Consider the following 21,253-nt stretch of genomic DNA (forward strand, 5'->3'; position numbering starts at 1 on the left):
CCTAAAAGCATCCCTAAGGTTATGTGGATTTTTATCCCTCAAGATATAGGCCATCTTAGAATCAAATGCATTATAGTAGGTGTTCAAACACATGTTATCATCTAACCTCATCACCTAATATAGTCTATGCATGGCCTTTTGAAATCTAGCATTGAAGTCGGTGACCATTTCATTATCAGACTTTCTAATGTTATTAAATTCATTGAGCATGAAGCTCACATTTGTTTTATCACTGTATTGTTCTTGAAAACAATTCCTAAAATCCTCCCATGACCCGATGCTATTAACTAGAAGACCTCTGTACCAATCTCTTGCACCATCAACCAAGGATTGAACAAACAGTTTCATTATAACATCTTCATCGCCTATCTCATAATCATTTATTAGGTCCCCAAAAGATTTCAAATGTTCTTCAGCACTAATTGCATTGTTTCCAGCAAACTTATGGAGTCTATCCCTTAACTCAATGGGAACATGGTTGGGATACCCTAGGATCCCATCAAAGAATAGTTGTCTATGTTGCTCCAAATTGATAGGCCTCCTTTGAAAAGGGTTAGCAACATTATTGTTTCCCATGTTCATCCTTACTTTTGGAATGGGGGACTGAGATATTTGGCTATGCTGATTGCTTACAGGGATTTGAGTAACTGTTGTTGTGTTAGTAGGCATAGTAGACTTAATTTTAACTGGGGGAAGGGAAATTTGTTGAGGATCAGGTTTACTAAGACCTTCTGATGGGAAAATAATAGGGGGAGCTTTTAAGTAGCTAATCTTTCTTTTCACTTCCTGATTAGCTACTTCCAATTCAGCTTTCTCTAGTTCCATTTGGAGATCCTCTTTTTCTTTCCTCATTCTTTCCATCTCTCTCTCATGTGCTGATAGCCTATGAGAAATATCTTCAGTGTTTTTAGATCCATTTCCATCATCCACCCATTTCTGCTTTCCTTTATCAACATTATTCCTAGGAGGTTGTGAGTCACTGAGCATTTCCTTGTTTGGCTAGACTACAAACCTATATGATGGCTTAGCCTTGGGGATCAGAATTTCTCTGATCATAGGGCCTTCCTCATCACTCTTTTCTTTTTCTTTGGCCAATACTTCAAGATCAACTATCTGTCTAAGAAGCCTATCTCTCTCCATTAGTTTTGCTTTAACCTCCTTCTCCTTATTTGCTTCCTTTTGGGCTCTTAAGGAGATTAAGTGATGAACTCTCCTATTTAAATTTTCTATTTCTTGTGACACTTCATCTTCATCAGGGAAATTCTCCTCAGAGTCAGATAAATTGACTTGATCTATATCAATCAAGCTGATGTTTCCATCAATTGTCCTAGGAATAGATTGTCTAATTGCATTTGAACTAGTCCTATCTCTCGCAGACACACTAACATGAGATATATCTTGATTTACATCATGAGCATTATCTATATTTCCAAACAATCTAGAATGGAAACCTGATATATCATGTTCAGATTCTCTAGAAGAAGAATTAGACTTTGCATAAATAGGTCGATCAGGTATTTTACCAGTGTTGTTATTCTTGTGCACCCAAGCAACATTTGATGGTTCGTGAAGCACTGATCTCTTCTGACCTCTTCGTGACTATTCTGGTAAGCCTTCTTGCAAATTTTCATGAGGGTGCTTCTTCATGAATGATCTGGTGTTTTTTCCTCCTTGCATTATGCTTGTCTTCCTTTCTTTTTTGTAATTCACAAGGACTGGTTGCAAATAAAAAAGTCGCCACCCACAAGACTATGGGAATTATGAAAACAAGCTTTGAAAAAATGTCAAAAATATTCAGACCAGAATCATATATCAAAGGAAAATAGATGGAACTTCTAGATGGAGACCTCCAAGAACCACTACTATATTCACTAATGCACCAATCTAATCCACAAACACACAATGATTTTCTTTATAAATTTAAACACAAGTCTGCATCTGAATCCTTATTGTGACTCTCCCCAGCAGAGTCACCACTTTTGTTGTCTTCAAAATCTAATTCACTTTAACATCATTATAGTGACATGATAACTCTATATGCAGAAGTGATATTAAAGAGAAGGAAACTTCCAGGATAACATACGACAAGGTTTATTTAACCTTCTACACTTTGGACTTATTCAAAGTCCAGGTGGGTATACCTTGGTGAACTAAATTCACACTTTGAAAAGATAAATCCACAACAAACCAATCCAAAAACCAGTGGATCTAATCACCTTAAAACTAATTGAAACAAAGGAATGAAAATTGTACTCATGTTTAGTATTGACCTACAAAATACATAATAGACAACCTTGATCTATACCATTGCCTTATCCAAGGTCACAGAGTCATCTAAGTTCAAACAATACTCCCACAATCAAATATCTCTACATATCCCATTAGTTTGGCTTCTATAGATCCCTATATATGCCTGACACACATAAGAATTTATTCATACCAAATTAAACTACGCTCATCAAGATTCAAAATATCTCACAAGGAATTTACTGGTAGAAGTGATTCCTACATATTTAATTCCCCTCCTGAAGAGAAAAGCTAAGAAACATATCTACTGAAAGTTGCCTTACAACCCCTATTCAAACAAAATAAACCTGGATTATTTAGAATGAAATAGTAAACACTTGCAAACACATTTGAAGACAACACAGTTTTAACTCAAAACCAATGGTCTATATATTGATATTTTCTTTAAAAAAGTATTACAGGAAACCTTCGAATATTCTCCATTAAAACTTGGAAAAGCTCAGATAAATTTCTGCAACATTTTCTTACACTTCTTTGCGACCCTTTCTTTTCTAGTCCTGGTATCCATTTATAACAATATGGATGCATACAAAGCTTCGGACTTTCCTAGGAGAGTTAGTTACAATCATTACTCTTCAAGAAGAAATTACAAAATCTTTTACAAATATGGTTACAAGTCCTTTTCAACCTCTGCGCCTTCTTCTACTTGTTGTCCAGTTGCAACCTCTTCTAACTACTCTACATCCTGTATGGCATATTTTCTTGTCCACTCATTGTATACATCATCAGCTGGCCACGTGAAGTTAATCACTTTTGGTTTTGCCTTGGCTAACCTTTTCCAAGAATTCCTCATTTTGTTAACCTTTGAATTGAGAAAACCATAATGAGATTTGATTCTCTCTATCTCCTCAATTGTTATGACAAAAAAGGAAGCATCCTCTAAGTTAATAATTCCTTTTATTCTAACTGACAATTTGGCTTCTAATTCCTTAAGCCATACTTGTTTGTCCTTCAATTGAACTGGGCTAGCAAAACCCCCTGGAATTAATTCAAATACTTGATCAGTGTACTCTTTCTTGTACAAATTGATCTTTCTATCTGCATTACCTATTCCTTCTGCTAATTTTACTAGGTCCATTATGGTATCACAAGTGGATTTGATAATAGGATCAGCCCCTGCTTCATCGTAGGATAAACAAATAAGTTCCAAATCCTTCTCTCTAGGCTTCCACTTGTCAAAAATAGGCATTAAAATGACCTTATCTCCATTAAGTTCATTCCACATATCTAGAATCTTGCTCATGTTGTTATACAATAATGAGGCCCCCATGCTATCGACAAAACTTGAAATTGTAGCCCTTACTCTTTCTTCCTATTTCTTTGCATATGAGGCTTGAGCCTGTTTTAAATCCTCCAACTCATGAAGAGTGATCTCAACCAATTGAGAGCTAGGAGGTGCTGGAGATGGTGGGAACTCAATAATGGGGCTAGTATGTGGACATCTTGCAGGAGAAGAGGAGATCATCAGTGTTGAAGACTCACCTTGATGATACTGTCCTGCCAACTTGCTTTGTAGCTTTGCAATGATGTTGTATTTACCCCTTACCTCTTCCTTGGCACTATTATAGGCCTTTAAAACTGTCTCCAGCATAACCTAGAGATCTACCTTTTCCTTGGCCTCCCTTTTTGCTACTGCAACACTAAACTTTGCAGTCTCTAGCACAGTGCTAGCAGCTTCCACTACCCCAATGCTCTGAACTCTTTTTACTATCATTTCTCCAAGGTAACTCGACCTTGAGGTGTCCTTATTTCTCTTATTCTCATCTCTTTTAAGAGACCACATGACCAATGTAGCATTGTCTTTGCTGAAAGTGACTCCTTCCATAGGTTTGGTCTCTTTTCTCACTCCCACCAATACCAAGGCATCTACTATGTCCCACTCAAGGAGAATGAGTACCCCAGCCTGTGCCACGATGTCTTTGCCCTACTTAGGAGTGATGGTCTTAAACTCATCAGCCATTTCTTGCTTTATCTCTTCCTCGACCATAGTTAGATCTCTATGGGGCTGCTCACCTTTTCTCTTTTCACACCTTGCATTATATTTGTCAATGTTTTGCTTCCACAAAAATTGCATGAATGCTCCTGCGGTGACAAAGTTATTGTCAGCCAAGAAATCTTCACTGGCTTGTTTGATCTCAGGGTCCCACTCCTGGCCTTTGAACTCATTATCAGTGATGTTCATTTCAACAGTAAGGGGCTCTTCTGGCATTCCCTCTTCCACTTCATCATATGTATATGCTATCTCCCCAAGGCTACCTAACTACAACAGTTGCTCAGCTACTGCCTATTCATCTCCTATATGGATAGGGGATTGAGATGGAGAGTACAAAGGTTCATCAGATTGTATTTCTTTTCCTACTCTTTGTTTCTTTGGGCTATCTTGAAAGTCAATGACATCTTGTATCTTCCTCTTTCCTTTATAGGTAGAGGGCTCCCTTGTTGTAGGCATCAACACACTGTAATTGGACTTCTTATGCAACATGTAGTCACCAGGAGGGATTGCTCTAGTGGATGTAGACCTACTTAGAACCAGTCTTGCTTTCTTAGGGTTGTTTTTAATTACAACCTCCCTCTTTTCTTTCAAATTCTGCATCACATCCTCAAAACAAAGAATTAGGAACTTTCTATTCTCCTCAAAAGGGTGGAAGCTAGACAATGGGTCATAGCTGGTATCAAATTGGTGTACAAAGTCTAAGGCTTTTTTATAAGCCACCCACTTTTCCTTCCTTAGATCTTGTTCATCTAAATCAAACTCATTTCTAATGAGGTCTTCAGGAAATTGGAATTGATGGGGTTTACCTCTGCATATTGCCCTCTTTCTGAACATGACATTGAAAAAGTCTTCAGGGTCAGCACACCGGGATACTGCAGTTGACAAATGATACAGTTGAAGCAAATTTTCAAAACACTTCCAACCTCCTTTAATTATCACAAGTTGGTGTGCTATGGTAACTGTAGGGAAAATAGTTCCTTTACCTTTGCCTGTTAGCTCTGCCTCCTACACACCACCAATCTACCTGAGGATCTCTACAATTCCCACTTTAAGAGGGAGCTAATAGGGTAACAAAAATGGAGTGCCTATGAAACCATATACTCTGAAAACTCTGGAGATAGGGTATAAGTAAATATCACCCCAATTGTGGACAATTTTTATATTCTCTACAAACTCTTTTGGCCTAATAAATTCTAAAAGAACCTTAGGGACTCTTGGATTTTATAAACAGATAAGAGTCCTAATCTTGGATGTAAAACATTTATCAAACTTTAGAGAGCTTGCATCTTCTCTGTCCCATTACAGCACTGTACTCCATAACTGCACTGGCATTTTTTCTCCATTTTTCTCTTTTACAAGATCCATCCCACTTGCAAAATAATCACCACCCTTGAATAAAAATAGATGCATGAGGAGGGAATTCCATCCAAAAGGGTTTTCTACCTTCCCATTCTTTATTCCTATCAATCCTTCATGGATAGCATCAGTGATGAAGGAAGCATAATCAAAGGTCACTGCAAGAGAAGGATTCAAAATTTGAGCAACCATCAGCATGTAATGGGTTGGCGTGTTTGCTTTAGCATCTTCTCCTAGAACTTGGTAGAGTGACCAATATAATCCTTTGGCCCTAAGGGTAAACAAATTTAAAGAGAAAGGCTCCTCAATGTTAGGTTCTACAACTGTTAGCCCACCTATCTTCACAAAGAATTCTTTGAGAGGCCCATTTCTAAGGTGGTTCCTCTGCACATTGTAAACCTAAGCTAATGATTTAAAATTAATAGGCTCTAGAAAATTGGTAAATTCACTAAGTCCAAAAGCATTTCTAAATTCCTCATTATTTATTTCAATGAGGGTTTTCCAACTTATATCCTTAACACTTCTTGTAATTGGGTCATAGTTGTGTGCAATTTGAGTTAGAAGATCCACATCCATGAATACTCCAAGGACCACTAATTTTCCAACATCCAACTCCCAGATACTGTTTTGTGGGGCTAAGGAGTTTCTCATGTCAAATCCAACTATAAACAATCCCAACCCAGACAACCCAATTTGAGGGTCTCTTAACCAGTTACCCTTATCATATAATCTCTCCCCTATTTTTAAGTGAGGAGCTCTTGGCACAAGTTCTTTTACCTTTGCGGCCGCATTAGTTGACAATGTCAACTATTCAAGGAAGTCATCACAGATAACCCTCTTCTAGTAATTAACCTTTCCAGAGAATTCCCTCTTAGGTGCCATCTTTAAAAACTATGCAAGCAATCTAACTATTACCCCCAATTGTTCTATGACTAATCAAGACCTTAATTTAAACACACTATTAAGTGATTGCCAAACAAGAGTGTAAGAGAACTTGTTTTTTGCTTGAAGAAACTTGCTCTGCAACTAAAGAAATTATCTCTTCAACCACTCCTCTGCAACTATTCTTTAGAATGATACCTTCATTCAATTGATACGAGATCATATACGGTAGTCGGGCTCTTAACTGCGACATTGATACCACATGCTTTGACCGTCCCTTCAGAATTGAATTCATAGAAGAGATCAAAAATTTCACTCTAATGGGTCACAACATGCCTATGCATTTTCCTTTTTGCTCTTTCACCATTTTGTAGAGCATAACATCTTAGCAATTTTGCTTAACAAAATCACGCCAGCTGTCCGATCAAATGGAACTTGATCGGTCTTTACACTGTCTTAACATCTCTGCCTTTGCATTGGGCCCTACTTCCTTTTCGCCATTTCACGGGCTTTATCCTCCAAGCACTTTTCTTTCATGAAGCTACTCCAGGCATTAGATGGAACTCTAACCACTCGGCCTTTAACCCTTACGAGGACCGTCAGCTTTTTCACTAACCACGCCTCAACTTGATGGCTAATGGTTTTTCGCTGTTTTGCATAGCTTAGCCTGCTTTCAACTTCGGGCCATGAAACAATCCGAAGGATTGGATCAATCTTGAGATGACCATCCTTTAAGTGAGACCTTTATTCTTGCATCGCTTACCCCACTCTTCCACTGGTTACCAAATACCACATTGCACTCAGCCATTAGCCATGGAAAACTCTTCGAGTTTAGTTCAAAGTCAGCCACATGTCGTATTTTCTCTTATAACCGCTAGTTACACCTTGGCACCCTCAATCCCTTTTGAACCCACGTGTCAAACGACACGTCACCATCAAACTTTATGCTAGGAAGAACCCTCTTTTCTCTTTCACCATTTCATAGGCCTTAATGTTCGGTTAATTCACAGCCACAAAACAACGCGAGCCCTTGGATCTTTTCACAGTTGATCCCCTTTTGCCTTTAGATTTATTTCCCTTTGAGGAGGAAGGCCTAGTTTTCAAATGTTTCCTCTTCTTACCTACTTCAGATTCTTATTCATCCATACTCTCCTCATACTCGCTCATTGAGTCACTGTTAGAACCCTCATCCAAAGAAAAAATAGAGTCCGACCCTTCCTCCTCAGACTCAGAAATAGAGGGCTAAGGGTGGGATATTTGGTTAGCCTTGAGGTGGTCATAAATTAGAACTATTAAGTCTTGATGCATGGAAGTGTCACCCTTAGGGTTCTCTTTATGGGCCTTAATGGTGGCATTCATAGAGCATAATAGAAAATATGGAATGTTAACTTTCTTGTCATGCCTAAAATGATTCAGCAAAACAAAATGGTAGCCAATACACTTTAGTGAATCTACCATCCAAAGTAATATAGCGTATTATAACAAAAAGGACCTCCCTCCATGGCTTAACAAAAGCCCTAGGAGGATAGTAAGTTTTACTTAGCTTCACTAGGAATTTTTCTCCTTTTCAGTTTTAGGATATCTTTCAATGGCCTCCTTGCTCACTTTTTTGTCTTTTTAGTAGTTGCTTCCTTCCCTTTGGAGACCCATGGCCTGAGAAATGAGGTCTTTATCTATGAAGATAGACTGGTCTCCCATCTTCAAAGTGCCCTTTCTTCAGTTTTTACAAAAGAAATTAGTGACTGTGGCATCTCGTCCATGGAGCCTCTCCATAAATTTTGAAAACCCGCCCTTTTGTAGGATGTTCCAGACTGCCTCCTTTTGCTTCCACTCCTTACAATTGCTAGGTTTGTAGCGACATCTATTTCCTTCCATATTTTCACTATTCAGAGCTGAATGTCAAAACTTGCAGAGAGCTTCAGACAAAGAGTTTCTTGGAGCTACCAAATTTACCCAGAAAGCGTGGGAAGTGATTGATTGAGTGTTATAATAAATGGTGCTAACAATATTATAATTGCTCGAAGCACTCCTTTTAATCCGTTTCATTATTATTTTGTCCATTTATGATCTTTGGGGTACTATTACATTAGTCCTTAAAAATGATTAATCTGACATCCTCTAGGAGGCCTTGTTCTCCCTTCCAAGTAATCATTTCATTTTGATTGATCGCCACATTGGCTGCCCAGTCAGCAGAACCATTAGCTTCATGATAGATATGAGATATGTAACTTTTCTCAAAAGTGTTAATGAGGTCTCTAGCGGCCTTTATAATGTTATTGATAGACCATGAGGGCTTAGAGGTCTCCTTGAGGCATTTAATGATGTTGTTAGAGTCCCCTTCAATCCATATGTAGGGGAAATTCCATTTTTTAGAGGAGAATACCTTGGAGTGCTGCCATTGCTTCTGACTTGTGATTTGTTTGGCTTCTGATTGGAACAACAATCATTTCCTTGCATATACCTTTATCATCTCTAAGAATAGCTCCACATCCCGTAGGGCCCGGATTACCTTTTGTAGCACCATCCAAATTGACTTTGGACCAACCATGAGGGGGAGTTTGCCATCTTGCTTCTAATCTTTTGTTTGCTTGGGGTCACAACTGCCAGCATTCTTCAAACTCCAGGAGCTTAAAATGTGAGATTCCAATGGGTTGGTCGAAAAGAAGAGACCCCCAATGATCCCCATGTTCTCCACAATTGCCCATTGTATTTTCTAGAACACAATATCATGAGTAAGAGAAGTGTACCTAAATATACGATTGTTTCTTTCTTTCCATAATCCCCACAGAATGTGAGGGAGTGATAGCTGCCACAAAGATCTCAAAAAGGAGTTAGACCAATGGTAATTCTAGGAGTAGAACATCTCATTGATAGTGTTAGGAAACACCCAATCAATGCAAAAACTCTTAAGAAATCTTTCCTAGATTGAAGCAGAATAGGAATAGTGGATGGCCAGATGGTCCACAGACTCTTCCTCCTTAAGACATAGAGAACATCTATTAGGAAAGGCAAATCCTCTACCCTTGAGGTTATCTAAGGTCAGGATTTTATTTTGAAGAATAATCCAATAGAAAAAGTTGATTTTGGGGGTCAGACCCTTTATCCAAACTTTAGACTAGAAAGGATTTTCAGAAGGGGTAGGGGTGAGAACACTATACATTGAAGAGATAGTAATATTACCTTTGGGTTCATATTTCCAAATGAGGGAGTTTTCCTCTTTATTCAACCAAGTCGAAGACAGATGGTTTTTAAGCTTAATAAGGCTTGGGTGCATACTTTCAATGTTTTGTCATTTATTACCTATCCAATACCCTTCAACTAAAGGACCAAATGTTCTAATATAGGAGGAGGCATAAGGGGCCCATTCTGGGATATTAGTCAAAGGTTTATCAAAAAGCCAAGGGTCTTCCCAGAATTTAACTTTCCTACCATTGCCTACTTTCTAAATAACCACTTTAGCAATGCTATCTCTACACTTAGATGCATGATTCGAGATATGGGACCCATTCATACTGATTTCAGAATTGATAAAAGAGGAAAGAGAGGAGGATAGAAGAGAGTACTTACTTTGCCATATTTTACACCGTTCACTATCTGAGTGGAACATTCTCCAAACCTGTTTAGATAGGAGAGCTTCATTTAGAGTTTGAATTCTTCTTAGGCCTAGACCTCCTTTACTTTTCGGTCTGCATAACTGATCCCAAGCCACAAGAGACATTCTTTTCTTATCCTCAACCCCTAACCATAGAAATTTTCTTTGAATTTTCTCAATTGCATCAGCATACTTAACTAGAATTCTGAAAAGGCTTAGGGCATCGATAGGTATGCTTTGAAGAGAAGCTTTTAGAAGTTGAAGCTTTCTAGCCTAACTTAAAAGGGATCCTTTCCAACCAACTAGCTTTTATGATATTTGTCCACTAGAGAGCTCCAAAAAGAATCAAGAGGTGCAATGCCCAAGGGGAGGGCAAGATAAGTGGTAGGAAGATCAACAATCTAACATTCTAGGATTCTACTGATTATATGCTCTCTTCTCTCTAGTGTGTTGATGAAAAAAACTTTGATTTTAACCCAATTAATGAGCTGACTAGATGCAGAGGCAAACTTACAAAGAGTGTCCTTCTGGATTCTAGCTTCTAAGATACTTGATTCCTCCATGACAATGGTATCATCCACAAACTATTGGTGAGAGTAGATAAGATCAGCTGAAGAAGGTTGAAGTCCCTTAAAATATCCTCGCATAACCATGTTTTCCATAGACCTACCAAAACATTCAGCCATAAAAATGAAGAGCATAGGGGAAATGGGATCCCCTTGCCTCAGTCCTTTAGACACTTGGAAGAAGGGGGATGGGGAACCATTGACAAGAACAATAGAAGAGACTGAGGTAATAAGTTGACTGAAGAGGTCAACACATTTGGTGGAGAAACCATAAGCCACAAGAACCTTCACAAGAAAAGACCAGTCAACTCGGTCATAGGCCTTAGAGAGATCAAGCTTGAGGATGAGACCCTATTTCTTATCCCTAACAAGAGAAATTATATTCTCATGGACAATAATAATGGAGTCAAGAATTTGTCTTCTCGAGACAAAACCATTTTGTTGATGATTAATCAAAGAAGGAAGGAAAATCAGGATTCTGGTGGGAAGAACCTTGGAGATAATCTTATAAAAAGAATTGCATAAGCTGATAGGTCTAAACTTGTCCATGGAGTCAGCATCTTGGGTTTTTGGAATAAGTGCAATGAAAGTGCCATTAATTTATTTCAAAATTCTTCTAGCCCCAAAAAATTCCTTGACCCCGTTGGAAACATCTTTCCCAACAATGTCCCAAAAATCTTGGAAAAAGAACATAGGGAAGCCATCTGGACCAGGGGCTTTGTTACCATCAAAAGAAAAAACAACATTTTTGATTTCCAAGATCGAAGGAATTGAAGAAAGGGAGGCATTCATCTTCTCATCAATGAGATAAGGAATATTTTGAAGAAAAGAAGATTGAGCATCAATGTCCAACTTGTGATCCCTCCTCAGAAGTTCTGAAAAGTACCTTTTGGCCTCATTCCTTATCTCTTCCTCCTTGACTAGCTCCCCATTGTCCACTGCCAATTTTGTAATCCTATTTGCTGCTTTATGTTTGATCGTCAGCATATGAAAAAATCTTGTATTCGTATCTCCTTCCTTTAGCCAAATGCATCTTGATCTTTGCTTCCAAAAATTTTCCTCTTTAGCAATGATTTCATGGTATATTTTAAGGGTCTCATTTTCTTCAACAATAGACATAGTACTAAAACCATCCTTCTGAATTTGGACCTGTATTTTCTTAAGGTCATCCTAGACTTTACCTTTGGCCTCAAAAATGTTCCCAAAGATGGATTTATTCCAGAGTCTTATATTGTCCTTAACACTTTTGAGTTTCTTTACAACTCTGTACATAGCAGTTCCCTCAACTTGGATACTCCACCATTTCTGAATATTTTGAGTGATATCAGGGTGACGAGTCCACATTTTTTCAAATCTAAAAGGAAAATTTCTTCTTCTATTAATTGGGTCAGCAAAGAAGGTGATGGGAAAATGATCTAACCCAACCCGGATGTGGGAAGATAGGGAGAAAAAGTAATGTATGTACCAGTCATCAGAAATAAGAGACCTATCAAGGTGAACTTGGATAAGATCATTACTAGTTCTCCTATTAGTCCATGTGTAATTACATCCCTGTATCTCCACATTGTTGAGAGCCTGTGTATTTATAAAGTCCATAAGGGCCAACCTACTTTCCAACTGAGAGGGGCTTCCACCAAATTTTTCCTCCTCTCTCAAAGGAGTATTAAAGTCTCCCATGACCAGCCAGCTAAGATTCTTGAAGCTGTCTCTAATTTCTATAAGTTTTTTCCAAAAGGAGTTTCTAGCTTTCAAGGTGTTGGGTGCATAAATGTTGGTGAGGACCCATGATGTTCCATCTTTTAAATGCTCAAATCTAATGCAAGAAAAAAAAAAATTCTTGAATAAGAACATGGCCTTTGACACTATTAAGATTCCAAATGGTAGCTATGCCTCCCGAAGCACCTTCCGAGCTACCACCACTGATACTCCTATTTTTAAAAAACTTCAAAGATTCAACTTTTTCTCTACTCATTTTGGTCTCTTGAATTAGAAAAACATCAGGTTTACTATCCCTTATCATATTCCTAATAATATCATGTTTATGAGGATTATTAAGTCCCCTAATATTTTAAGAGACAATATTCATAGTTACTTACCAATTCCTAACTCCTCAAGAGTCTTCTGAGTCCCATCTGCAATGTTCTTACTGGCCTCCTTGTCTCTAACTTTATGGTTATAAGGTTGACCTAGGGAAGAGGAGATATACCCAACATCTACTTGAGTTACTCTGTTGGATTTCCTTAGTTGAGAAGCTGATGGAGTGGATCCTTTCTTGTTCCTGTATTCTGGTATTTTCCAGTCAGCTTCTTTCTTGAGAACTGCTTCCAGATTACTGAGGATTTTGGATATTTCATCTTCATTGCCCCAATTAGGGAATCTAGAATCATGTGAAGCACTGTTTACTATTTTTGAGTTTTGATCTGAATCTGAAAGGTTCATACCCATTATTGCAAATTTTTGGGCTTCTTGCATTTTAGAGCTTATCATGAGTGGGGAAGAGTCAGTCTTTTCTTCTTGGGAGCCAGAGATCTCCCCTTCCTTAGGTTGTTCCTCTTTCTTTTGTGTTTCCTTACCAACATAAGTATTAGCGATTACCACTTCAGCTGTGTCTTTTGAAGATCCAATCTGTTCTTTCAATTCCTCTATTCGGATTTTCTCTGTCACAAGGTTGTTTACTTTGGTTGACTCATTTCTCAATACTTCCTAGGTTGGGGGATTGGAGACAGAAGTTGAGGATACCACTTCCTTATTTTCCCCCAAGGGTTCAAAATAGTTGTTGTCAATAAAGTCAGTTTCCTTATTTTCTGAGTTTTTAACTTGCCATACCTTCTTTTCTAGAACCTTTTTACTTTCAATCGGGGGTTTAGTCTGCTTGAGCTCTCCTTTAGGCTTGATAGGATAGGATTTTGCCCAGTGACCTACTTTCTTGCAATGGAAGTAGGCAAAGGGGATAGATTCATATTTTATTTGTTTTTTCCATGTCCCCAACTTTGACACTATATCTATCTGTTATGGCATGTCTGCATCATGGGCTATCCCTACAAAAAACCTAGCATGAGTGAGTCTCCTTTTTGAAGCTGTGAATGGGTCTATAGAGAGGAGTTCACCAAAGGAGCTTTCTATTCCCGAGAAGATGCTTTCTGCTCAATATTCAAGAGGCAAACTTGTTAACTTTACCCAAACTATAACTTATGCCAAAAGAGAGTCATTCATGTTCATATTCGGATGCCATTTCCTAAGAACCAAGGCTGTCTTTTCTACCATCTAGGGACTACCACAAAGTATCCTTAATTTATCTTCTTCACACGAGAAAGTAAAAGACAAGAGGCCTTTAGGCAAAGCCAAGATTTCAACGTTACCCTTCAGAGCCCATTTCCATTTGACATAAGCCCTTACAACTTCAATGTTTGGATGCGAACCCATAAATTTGCCTACCAGGGAGTTTGACATACTGTTTATATTATGATCCAGAACCAGATCAGGGATAGAGATAGCAAACTTTCCACCGAATGGATCAAAAATATTCTTGACAGGAGGTAAAGAGGATTTACCAGATGGTTTTGTTCCAAAAAGGGATGACCATTTTCTAGATTCTTTTCCATTCTCCAAGGTCTCTTCACGTGGGCTGGACCCCCGCAAGACCCCTCCCCCAAAAACCTAGAACCCACTTTCTTCTCTGGTAGAGTACCACCAGTCTATGGAATGTCAACAGCCTTTGAAATGTTTGGAGGCTTGTCCTTCTCTCCCATAGGACCAGCTCCTTCGTTCTGGCTGCTCCCACCATTGGAATGAGAGTTCCCACCTTTAAGAGAATTTGAATTTTGAATTCTCCCATTACCGCTTCCTACTCCTTCTAGCTGCATCTTCATTTATTGAAATATGAGGTTGAAGGTAGAATCTCAATTCATTTATTGATATAATGTTGATGTGTATTGGTTCTCTAGGTTCTATGGGCATCGGTGTTTGTCTTCCAATTATGACTCTCCGGTTTGGAAACCTTATCAATGCATTTGGAAGCAACTTGGCAAATACAGACAAAGTGGTGTAGGAAGTATCCAAGATGAAATCTTTAAATCTTTGAGTTTCCTTTGTTTTGTTTCTTATTTTAATTCAAAATCAAACATAAGGAAAGTTGTTGATAACAAAATGGGCAATAATTAGTTGAATTTAGATTTGTAGGACCCAATTATTCTTAGGTTTGGGAAATTGTCTTTAACATTGTTATGTCTAGACATGGAATTTCAAGGACAAAAGCCCACTATTGGGCATTTGATAGATAAATTTCATATCCAATATTTGACATAAAAATGCAACCAATAGAAATTGGGGAAACTCTATTAACTTCTTGTCAGCAGAAAGTAATAGAATTGCAACACTTTAAAGTATTAAATTTTATTCTTCATTGTTTACTTGTTTTTAACTAATACACCAAGTTGGGTCATTTCGTCTCTCTACTTAGTCAAACAATAATTGAGAAGAAGAGTTGAGACTATTGCAAAATTTCAAGTTACATGCAAGAAATGCTAAAATTCCAAGGCAGGGTCTAAGGGAAAAACCAAATTCCTTAAAATTAATTCTCACAATGATTAGTGTTAAGATAAACTATGATAGTGTTGAGATAAACTATGGTTGTATTAGGCCAGATGTGACATAGCTCATCAGATTGCTTAGCAACTTAGTAAACAAAAACCCTAGTACATATTGGTGAGAAGGAAGTAGTGCATAAGAGAAAAAACTTAAAACTGAAATCTCATATACTTGATGAAAAATATAAGAAACAAGATCACATATCCAAATAGAGCATGCTGAGAGCTTTCCAATGCCTATTCATTTTCAAAAAATAGAGTCCATTTGCCCATTCTACAGCCCTAGAAGTGCAAAAAAGAGACCCCACTTTGATTGGAAAAAAGTATAGTCAAACATAAAAGTTGGGAAAAAATTCTAGTACCATGAGGTCTGGCTTGGAACCAGCTTTCCAACACCTATTTGTTTTCAAAAAAATGACTTCGTATGCTCAAGATATGGCAAAAAAACCAACCCCCCCTAAAAGAGGCAAGAGGGAGGTTGTCTAGTGGGAGGGTCGGGCGAAGGTGGCTTATGAGAGGTGCTCTGGTGGTGGAGCAGAAGAGCTAGGCAATGGTGGGGCTATGGTGGTGGGCAGGTAGCACAATAGAGATAGCAAGGGTGGAGGCCGACGGGCGAGGGGCGGTAGGGGCCGGCGGGTGGGGCCTGCTGTGTCAGTGCCAGTGGTGACGGGGGCCGGTGGGTGGGGCCCACTGTGTCAGTGTCGGTGGTGGCAGTGCCTACTGCAGGCAAGGGGCCCATGACACCCTGCGTACCGTGGGGTAAACCCCTAAAAATTAAATTTTTTTGGTTTTGAAAAAAATTTTGCCAAAAAAATTGAAGTTTGATTTTTTATTTTCAAAAAATTAAATTTCGGCTTGCATGTCATAAAAAGGCAATTTTTTTTAAAACAAAATTTCTCAAACTACATGTCAGGGCCATACGATCTGGTATGAAACAAAAAATACCCCTAGAGGCTTAGGAGTCAAAAGTGGTCAAGTTTTATATGACCATAGAGGTTTTTGGGCCTTCTGAGCACGATGGTGAGGTCCGTTTAGGCCCAAAGAGCTCATAAAAAAGGCCTATCCCTAGGTGCACAAAAAACTTCTGAAAAAACCCAGATCTGCTTCCAATGCAAAAATACTCAAAACAAGAATGGGTAGTTGCAGATCTAAAGCTTTGATACCATGTGAGAGTTGAGAAATACAACACCATAGGAGCCCAAATGATCTCTTCAAGCTAAATAAACCTGTTACAAGGAGAAGCAAGGAAGTAACAGAGAAAAATAATAAACACAGAAAAATGCTCAAGAATGTGAGAATTTTGTATTCATAAAAATGTGTAACAGAATAATCATACAAAGAAAAGAATTCAACCTCTAATAGGTCAAGAAACCCTAAAAGGGAAAACCCTAGGCTTGCACATAATAATTAATAAAAGAATTAATTATTATGCACCTAATGTTAGCTTAAGTGTAAAAGAGATAAAGGGGAACTTAATTAATTAAACAAATGTTGTTTAATTAATCAAGTAAAGACCCGATTACTCTAACACTTTGAAACCTCACTCTAAGGTGTTTGTTTGTGAGTTGGAATGCTCCTAAACACTTGTGCCATGCATTTGTTTTGATCATTGTATTTTTTATCTCTATCTATCCTCCATTGATTGCATCTATCATTGATATTGATCTATCCTTGGTGACTGCCTTTCATGGACTGAGATTTATGTCTCTGGCTACTCGTATCATGCAAACTTGTACTCTTAAGTCTTATATATTGACACCAAGCTTCTTGTTCACTGTGTGTTGTAACAAAGTTGTATACTCTTGTGCCTTCTTTACTGCTACAATATATTCACTATACAAGACCACTATTATGACCTCATTCACACTTCTTTTACTGTCTATGAAGGTTATTCACATATCTTACTACCTTTTATTTGGAAACTATCTTGATTCCAAATGCTCTTGGACTATATTTGTAGCAAACTCTTTGTAATGGTACTGTGTTTATTTGTTTACATTCGTTATCTCAGTTTAAGGGTTAAGCCTTAACAACCTTCTAAACAATCATTAATGACTACCTTATCCTTGTGCGTTTAGGACAACATTCCATGATGCAAATTGTGACTTTGTTGTAACCTCTTTCTCTGACATTATTTGTATGAAACTCTTGCCTAACCTTTAATGGGATATGTAGAGGACTTATCTTTGTTCTCACTATCATTTCCCATAAGCTCTTGTTCTTGAGCACATCATTGACATTTCCTTGTTATATATGACCTTAATGTTGCTCTTAGACAACCCCATTTGTTGCTCATGGTCATTGTCAAGGTCTTTTAGGACTTTCCTAATGCATTATGTTTTCTTTTATCCCTCTTGGTTACTGTTATAAACTTTAGGATAGTCAATATCCCTGCTGCTCTGTATATTTTTCTTTTGTTAACTATATATCTATAACTTTATTCATTGAAGATGCATGCTCTACAAAAATACTTGTAAGCTATATTGAGATGTGACTCTCTCTTGTATTGTAACTGGCTCTTTGAATCTTTGTTCACCATTATTGATCTTTCACTGTAGTTGTAGCTGAGACTTCTACAGATATTCTTTATACTAAATTGTGATCCTTGAAGATGATACTCATTATACATTGTTGTTTTTTGTTACTATCCTTTGTAGGTTTGATACTTTTTGACTCTTGAATGTGGATTTCATGCTACTCTTTTTGAAGATCACTATCAATTTAAATGCTTCACAAACATATAAAATTTTCTTCCCTTTCATCATTAGATTGTGTCATATATACTACCTTGGCACTCTTGGGCCTATGCCTTCTATCTCTTTTATTGTCGATGTTAAGAATCTCTATGATGTCTTTTCTTTGTCACCTTTGTCTTGGTGATGTATGATAGACTGACATCTTTATAAACAAAGACTTTTTTTATTGTAACTCTGCTTAAGCATTTGTCATACATTTCTTTTATAATCTCTGCCTCTATTAATGACTGCTTTTGAAGGATTTGTGGGAGTTTCTTTATGACTAATCATTGAGAATCTATGACTGGAGGTTCTCTTCATGGACTATAAGTCTTCACAATGGCTTTTGATCTTTTTCTTCTCACAAGATCTGGTACCTACACCTCTGTCATAACAACATTATTTGGTGTTTTTTTTAACTATCAACAACCTTTTGAGTTGTTCTTTTATCATTTGGCTGGAAACTTGCTTTCATGATGCTCTCTTATAACTATCACAACCTTGTCCTTTGTTGTAACTAGGATTCTTTCTTTTCACCATTATCTGTGGTGCACTTTGTAATCTCAGTTCACTATCTTTTCATGGGTTTTCATTACCTTGGATAGACAAATGGAGAATCATTACTATCTTACATCTCTATTTTTGGTCTTCATATATTGACTATGACAACACCCACACTTCATTTTATTTTCATACATCCATTTATAGATGTTGCTGCAAATGACAATGATCTATGCTTCTTCAATCTGAAAATGATTTCCTCTAATACTCCTTGATAAATATGATATTGTCTCTGTTCTTCTTTTAAATCTGAAAATGACTTTTGTTTTTGTTAATAAAAAACTGAAAATGACTTTTCTTTTCCTTATAAAAGTCTAAAAATGACTTTTCTTTTTGTTCATAAAAATCTGAAAATGACTTTTCCTTTCCTCATAAAAATTTGAAAATGACTTTTATATTTGATGTTCTCAAATTTAAAAAATCACTGTCATAACGGGATGAGCTATCAAATTTAAAAAATCATTGTCATAAAGGGCTGCTATCAAAAGATTGTAGCTTCTTCATGAGTCTATACTTCCATCAATGAACTATCTTAATATTTTGAATGCTGCACTTACTTATATTTCTTGATATATTGAGTCTCTACGGCCCCCAAAATAGTGATTATGTGCTTTATCATCCTTTTCACTGTGTCTACATGCATGACTGTTATGATGGACTGCTCATATGAATAGACTAATCTTTGTATACCCCTAATGCTTCAGAAAAATCTTGAGAATATAAGGTTTTCAATAAAACTCTCTTTTAAAAAAACACTATCTTCATGCTATCCATAAAATAACCAAAATTTGTGTAATATGTATCAAAACCTTATCATGTATGCAACCAAGACAAACCTTGCTTGGAAGATCTTAGAAATATGCTTTCTAAACCGCTTTCACCTTCTTGAACGTATGCAAACAGCTGGATGACTGTATCCTTACCACTTTGACCACCCTTGAAGATTTTGTTAAACTAAAATTTTGTAAGATGGCATGAAAACTAGGGTTTTTCCATTTATGTGAAGTCTTCAATATTTGTTCATGGCTTGAACCAAGGGGAAAACTCAACCATAATGTAGTCTCTAACCTTAATTCTAAGCTTCTAAGCTGAAACTACATGAAAAGCTTGACCAAAAAAACCTCATGCAATGTAGACAACACTTTTCTTGTAGTTCCAATTTCATCTAAATATGAAATTAATTTCTTTCATCTTTATTTTAACATGGAGAGTGCTTTTTGTGGCCCTTTTCAAATAAATCCAAAAAACATTATTTATTCCTTCATTTAAATTGAGATCAATGATCTATGGCTTTAAAGGTAAATTTTTTTCCATTCTTTATAAAAGCTTAAAACATTTTAAAACCTCTATTAAGACCTTCAAACCTGTATAGGCTATTTTTCACCTAGATACGTGAAAAATAGGTAACAATTCTCAAAAGGTCAAGATAGAAAAATGTGCAGTCTACAATGGTTGAAAGAATAGCCTCATAGCATTGAAGTAGTTAGATCACCTAAAAATATCATTGTCCAAAGATCACTCAAAGATACAAATAAATTTGTGACAGTCCCAAGGTGTGATAAAGGAGAGTAGCAACCTTTTGTTTCTAGTATGACAATGAACAAAGATGAAAAAAATGCAAGGGAGGGCATGGCATGGTCCATGGAGTTGTCTTAGATCAAGGACAACTCATAAGCATCTTAAGAACAATCCAAAGTTTTTAAAGAAGGAGCTTTAGAAAAAAAATAGTGGTCTCACAATGCTACGGAGAGACCTATCACACTACAAGTCAAAGGCGGATTGTTGAAAACTAAGGTCACCAATAGAAAATTTTCAAGGTTCTAGATGATAGTATGTAGATCAACAGTCAAGAATAATGACAACCTTTGAGACAAGGGTCTTTAAGGTACAATGACAGGTTATCAAACCATGAGCAACATCTTCAAGCCTCATAGACAGTCAAAAAGGGGATATGCAATCCCAGCCATGAAATAGGGCAGTTGTGCTTTGAACACCCTATTATGGTGTCAATAATCAAAGATGACAACCCCTCTCAATTGATATATAACTCATGTGTGGCCCCTAACTAATGATAACTTACTACAAAGTCATGCAAAATTCCCCCTTTTAAGGCACGAACTGGTGTTGAAACTTCAACTACTGAGTCCTCAACTAGCTCCTAAGACGATGCATGAAGAATTACATTTGATTGAGTTCTTTAGGAGTGAGTGCATGATCGGAGACTTGTTCTGACACTTGACATTGAGTTTATCTTTTCCTTAGGCATAGAATGTTTTCAAAGAGTTTGATTTGTTTCATGACCTCACAACTTAACTTTAGGCCTACATTGTGCTCTATTCTTTTTTGTGACCAACACTAATCTTTTACTTTACTTTGTCAAAACCTTTTGTTAGGATTTGTTGGAATATGTGTTGAACATGATGACATGATGATATTGTATGATGTCATTGATGTCAATATGCTGAAATATAGACCGGTATATTGTAGTAAGAAAACTAGCAAGAGATCTAGTATGATGATGTAAACCGGTATATGTGAAAAAGTGAAGCGGTATGTTGGAATGAGAACCGGTAAATGGAAGTTTTGTATTGGGGTTTCATTTGGCATGACTACCGGCTAGTAGTCTTAGCTTCAGAGTTTTCAGTTGATGCATTCCAAGCTTGTGTGATTCAACC

This window comes from Cryptomeria japonica, chromosome 6 (genome assembly GCF_030272615.1).
Source record: "Cryptomeria japonica chromosome 6, Sugi_1.0, whole genome shotgun sequence".
NCBI classification, from domain to species: domain Eukaryota; kingdom Viridiplantae; phylum Streptophyta; class Pinopsida; order Cupressales; family Cupressaceae; genus Cryptomeria; species Cryptomeria japonica.